The sequence below is a fragment of the Gossypium hirsutum genome, chromosome A10 (assembly GCF_007990345.1).
Source record: "Gossypium hirsutum isolate 1008001.06 chromosome A10, Gossypium_hirsutum_v2.1, whole genome shotgun sequence".
Lineage (NCBI taxonomy): Eukaryota > Viridiplantae > Streptophyta > Magnoliopsida > Malvales > Malvaceae > Gossypium > Gossypium hirsutum.
Window position 1 is genome coordinate 84,083,809 of NC_053433.1, and position 5,778 is coordinate 84,089,586.

The window sequence follows — 5,778 nt, forward strand, 5'->3', positions numbered from 1 at the left end:
AGAAAGGGCAAGAATTGGAAATGATCTAGGCAGAGAAGATCCATTACATCTGAATGGTAGGGACACTGATATTCCTTCTGTGATAGATGATAGAGACAAACCTATTAGAGATCATGTAGTGCCAATCTTGGATTATTTGAATCTAGGGATTGTCAGGCGAAATATTCAAGCTCAGGATTTTGAGTTGAAACAAGTGATGTTTCAAATGCTACAAATAGTAGGACAGTTTAGTGAATTACCTACTAAAGATCCACAACTTCATTTAGGATCTTTTTAGGGGTCTGTGATTCATTCAAGCAACAGGGTGTTACTGAAGATGCCTTGAGACTTAAGCTATTTCCTTATTCATTGCAAGATTGTGTCATAGCATTGTTGAATGCTTTTCTGTCAGGAACAGTTGCATCTTGGAATGAACTTTTTAGAGGTTTTTGTTAAGGTACAATCCTCCAAATATGAATGCCAAATTAAGGAATGATATTGCCTATTTTTGGCTAGGCAATATGAGGATGAGACATTGTATGAAACTTGGGAACGATTCAAGGAATTAATCAGAAAATGCTCGATACATGGCTTCCAACACTAGACGCATATAGAAATGTTTTACAATGGATTAAATGCACATACAAGAATGGTAGTTGATGCATCTGCCAATGGCATTTTGTTAGATAAATCACATGATGAGGCATATGAAATTCTGGAAAGGATAACAAATAATGATTATCAATATCTTACTACAAGAGTTGGGATTGGCAGAAGAGTTGTTGGATCTATAAAGCTAGACGCGATCACTTCATTAACAGCTCAGGTATCATCCCTAACCAATATCATTAGAACAATGAAGAGACCAGCTGCAATGTAGAAAATGAAAGCAGACGAGCTAACATGTGTTTATTGTGGAGAAGATCATGTTTTTGATGAATGCTCATCGAACCCAACCTCAATATATTACATGGGAAATTTTAATTGAAATAATAACCCATAATTCAATACATATAATCCAAGATGGAAACAACATCCGAATTTCAGTTGGAGTAATCAAGGGGTGGAAAATTCTAGTAATGCTGTTCGACAAAATGTCCCAAGTACACCACCTAGATATAAGCAACCCATGCCCTGGCAAAATGTTCAGCAAATTTTAGTATCATATTCTTCATCGATGGAAGCATTGTTGAAGCAATACATGGCTAAGAATGATGTTGTAATTCAGAGTCAAGCAGCACCTTTAAGAGCTTTAGAAAATCAAGTAGGTTTAAACTCAAGACCTTAAAGAGCACTGCTAAGCCATTGCACTCAGAAGTGGTACTCACTTATCTGGAGTTGTTAATGATGCCAATGTTGAAGAAGATAACTCAGATTTCATACATAAGAAGATTTCAGAACCTCTAGAAGAGCAATCTACAACTGAGAAGGTCAAACAGAAAAAAATTGAAGTAGAATTAGCTCATGTTGCCAATAAGAATACCACAACAAAACAACCTTAACAATTCGAAAGAAGGCCATCACCACTTTTTTCTCAGCGATTTTAGAATTCAAAGTAAGATTTTCAATTTAAAAAGTTCTTGAATGTCCTGAAGCAACTTCATATCAACATACCATTGGGTGGAAACGTTGGAGCAAATGTCTAATTACATAAATTTCATGAAGGACGTATTGTCAAAAAGCACAAATTAGGGGAATTTGAAACTGTTCTCTCACTGAAGGGTGCGCAACAATGTTGATGAACAAATTTCCACCAAAATTGAAGGACCTAGAGAGTTTTACTATTCCTTGCTAAATTTGAAATCATTATGTAGGCAAAGCATTATGTGATTTAGGTGCAAGTATAAATTTAATGCCTATGATTATTTTCAGGAAGCTATGAATTGGGAAGGCGAGAACCACAACAGTAATGCTGCAGCTAGCTGGTCGTTCTAATGCACATCTGGAAGGTAAAATTGAAGATGTATTGGTAAGAGTTGACAAATTTATTTTTCTAGCAAATTTTATTATTCTAGAATGTGAAGCGGATAAAGAGGTACCAATTATTCTTGGAAGACCTTTTCTAGCCACTTGTAAAACATTAATTGATATGTGGAAAGGTGAATTAACAATAAGGGTTAATGACCAACAAACAACTTTTAATGTTTTCAATGCTATGAAGTGTGTAGATGACAATAAAGAATGTCATGCCGTTGGGTTTATCGACGCAACAGTAAAGAAATAATTAGAAAAAAATTGTCACAACAATTAAGACAATGAAGTAGACCCATTTGAGTTGACTGAAGTGGAAATAATTGAAGAACATGGTGAACTGATGGAGACCAAGCAACTTGAGAATAAATCATGGAGTTTCAAAGCTTTAGATTTGTTAGTTCGCTCTTCTAAGCCTCCTCGACCTTCCATAGAGGACCTTTTTACTTTGGAGTTAAAGCCTTTTCCACTACATTTAAAGTACGCCTACTTAGGAGACAACAACACTTTGCCAGTAGTTATCTTTGTAGAATTAACATTTGATCAAAAGGCTAAAATATTGAAAGTCTTAAAGAGATCTAAGAAGGAAATGGGGTGGACACTTGCTGATATCAAGGGAATCAGCCTGCTATCTACATGCATAAGATTTTCTTGGAGAATTGCCTTGGCAATTCTATTTAGTAGTAGAGAAGACTGAACCCCATTATGAAGGAAGTCGTCAAGTAGTAGATTATCAAATGGCTTGATGCTGGAATAATATACCCTATTTTTGATAGTTCATGGGTGAGCCTATTCAATGTGTACCCAAGAAAGGGGTGTGACTGTCATGAGCAATGAAAACAACGAGCTCGGTCCAAATCGTACAGTCACAGGATGGAGAGTTTGCATGGACTATCGAAAACTTAACAAAGCAACTAGGAAGGACCATTTTCCTTTGCCATTTATCGATCAAATGCTAGATAGATTTGTGGGGAAAACCTTTTATTGCTTCTAGGATGGTTATTCGGGGTATAACTAGATTTCCATAGCTCCCACTGACCAAGAGAATACGTATCCTTACGGAGCCTTTTCTTTTAGATGAATGCCATTTGGATTGTGCAATGCCCCTGTAACATTTCAACATTGCATGATGGCAATATTTTTGGACATGGTGGACAAATATTTGGAATTTTTTATGGACTTCTTGGTGTTTGGCAATACTTTTGAGAGTTTTTTACAAAGTCTGGCGCTAGTTCTTTCTCGTTGTAAAGAAACTAACCTTATTTTGAATTGGGAAAAATGTCCTTTAATGGTGTGTGAAGGCATTGTTCTGGGGCATAAAATTGCATAGTAAGGGATTGCTATAGACAAAGTGAACGTTGAAGTTATTGAGAAATTGCCACCACCCAATACAGTTAAAAGTATTCGAAGTTTCCTTAGCCATGCAGGATTTTATCGATGATTTATTAAGGATTTTTTTGAAGATATCCAAACCCCTATATGCATTTTTAGAACATAAGAGAGCTTTCAATTTTGATGAGCCTTGTGTGCAAGTATTTGAGGAAATGAAAAAGAAACTTGTAAAAGCACCAATTATCATAGAACAAGACTGAACATTACCATTTGAACTTATGTGCGATGCCAGTGACTTCATTGTAGGAGCAGTGCTTGGGAAAAGGACGGATAAAGTTTTTCATGCCATCTACTATGCAAGGTGGAAACTGAAAGATACACAGTTGCACTACACTACTACTAAGAAGGAGCTATTAGTTGTGGTATTTGCATTTGATGAATTCAGATCCTATTTAGTTGGCACCAAAGTTATAGTTTATACAGATCATTCTGCAATTAAGTATTTGGTGACCAAGAAAGATGCCAAGCCAAAGTTAATTCAGTGGATATTACTGTTACATGAATTTGATCTTGAAATTGGAGATAGCAAAGGCATAAAGAATCAAGTGGCTGATCACTTTTCAAAACTTGAAGCAGGCAACGAAAATGATAATATTCAACTCATTAAGGAGGATTTTGTAACACCCCAAACCCGGCCCAAACGTTATGGCTGAATCTGGCGATGTCACATGATAGCGTTTGAAACTAAGTTGCCACGATGAAATAATTTCCATTAGTTAACTCTTTTTGACCCTAAATTGGTTACTAATCTAGTCATTTGCTTTTACACATTTTGTTGCGAAAGCTTTTAAAAGTCGTTTTTGAGTAAATCGCGTGTTTAGAGAAAACTTGCCTTTTTGAAAATTAAGTTTTTAGACGTCTTAACAGTTATAAATCGATAAAAAAATAAATAATAACCCAACTAAGTAAAAGTCCAAGAAAGTCCACAATTTACATCAAAATTTAACCTAAAAAATAATTAAAAATTAAATACCAAAAGTAGAAATCAAAATAGTTTAAATACGTGTGGCTACCGTCAAGTCCTCCGCTGCACCGATTTTTTAAGTTTGGGGATTACCTGTATAGATAAATCAAAATGGGTTAGTTTACGTAAACTCAGTGTGAAATCCCCATGTAAACAAGCAGACAGTAAATAAACAATCACAGTCTGGGCCTAAGCCCTATTCAATATCAGTATCAGTATCAGTTTGGCCTTAGCCCATCGCAGTAACAAATATGCATATCAAAAATCCTACCCAACCAGCCTCTACACTCCATCTCTGCCCAACTCTACACTCCATGTAAAGCCCTGTACCCGAGACCGTTGCCGGAGTCGAACACGAGGTGTTAACGGACTTAATTCATTTACTTACACAGTTCATTTCGAAATTTCCAGGCAAGCTGGCTAACTGCATCACGACCACTTTAAAAATTATATCTTGAGTTCCAAAACTCGAAAACCGATTCCGTAAATTTTTCCTGAAACTATACTCATATATCCATCTACAAATATGTTTCTAGAATTTTTTGCCAGGCCAATTAGTACAGATTATTAGTTAAAGTCTCCCCTGTTTCAGGGTTCGACTACTCTGACCTTCATGCATTACGACTTAGATATCTCCCTGTACAGAGCTTCAATACTTATGCCGTTTGTTTCTAGTGAAACTAGACTCAAAAAGGAATCTTTAAATATAAAGAACAACTTCTAATTGTCTCTGGTTAATTTATGGTAAATTTTCAAAATCCGAACAGGGAATCCAGAAAACGCTCTGGCCCTGTTTCACGAAAACTTAAACATCTCATAAAATACGGCTCATATGGTCATTTAGTTTCTTTCATATGAAAATAGACTCATCAAGATTTGATTACATAATTTATTCACTATTTAATTTTAGTGATTTTTCAAATTCACATCACTGCTGCTGTCAGCATCTATTTTAAGGTAAATTTTACCTATTTCATAATTTTCCATGAATCAATTAGTAAATTGACATACATTATTTTCAAGTATAATCACGATTAGCCATGACGTACGTAGCACCAATAGGACCATGATTGGCCATTCTAATGGCTAATCACTATCAAACATTTCCACACCACTTAATAACCATATCATAAGACCATATATACAAAATGACCATAATGTTATACTCAAAATATACAAGCCATTTTCGCATGGCTATACGAATATACATTACCAAAAGATACTTAATTAACAACAAGGGTCAGCCCTATACATGCCATTATCAAAGTTCAACTAAAGATAACCAAAAGGGCTTAGATAGTGTGGACGACTTCCACTTTGACACTCCAGAGTCCGATAGCTGACGAACAAAATCTATAAAACAGAGAATCAAAGCAACAGAATAAGCATTTTAATGCTTAGTAAGTTTAAGTAATGAAATTATTTACGACTAAAGTATAGCGTTCATATGACTAAATGAATAATTTCATATA

General features: G+C 35.4%; 1 non-coding gene across 1 annotated transcript; it reads right to left on the reverse strand.

Moving 5' to 3' along the window:
* Nucleotides 1-461: 461 nt before the first annotated feature.
* Nucleotides 462-573, reverse strand: LOC121208743 (small nucleolar RNA R71). Its single transcript, XR_005903869.1, has one exon. It is a non-coding gene; the product is annotated as a small nucleolar RNA R71 (small nucleolar RNA).
* Nucleotides 574-5,778: the final 5,205 nt, after the last annotated feature.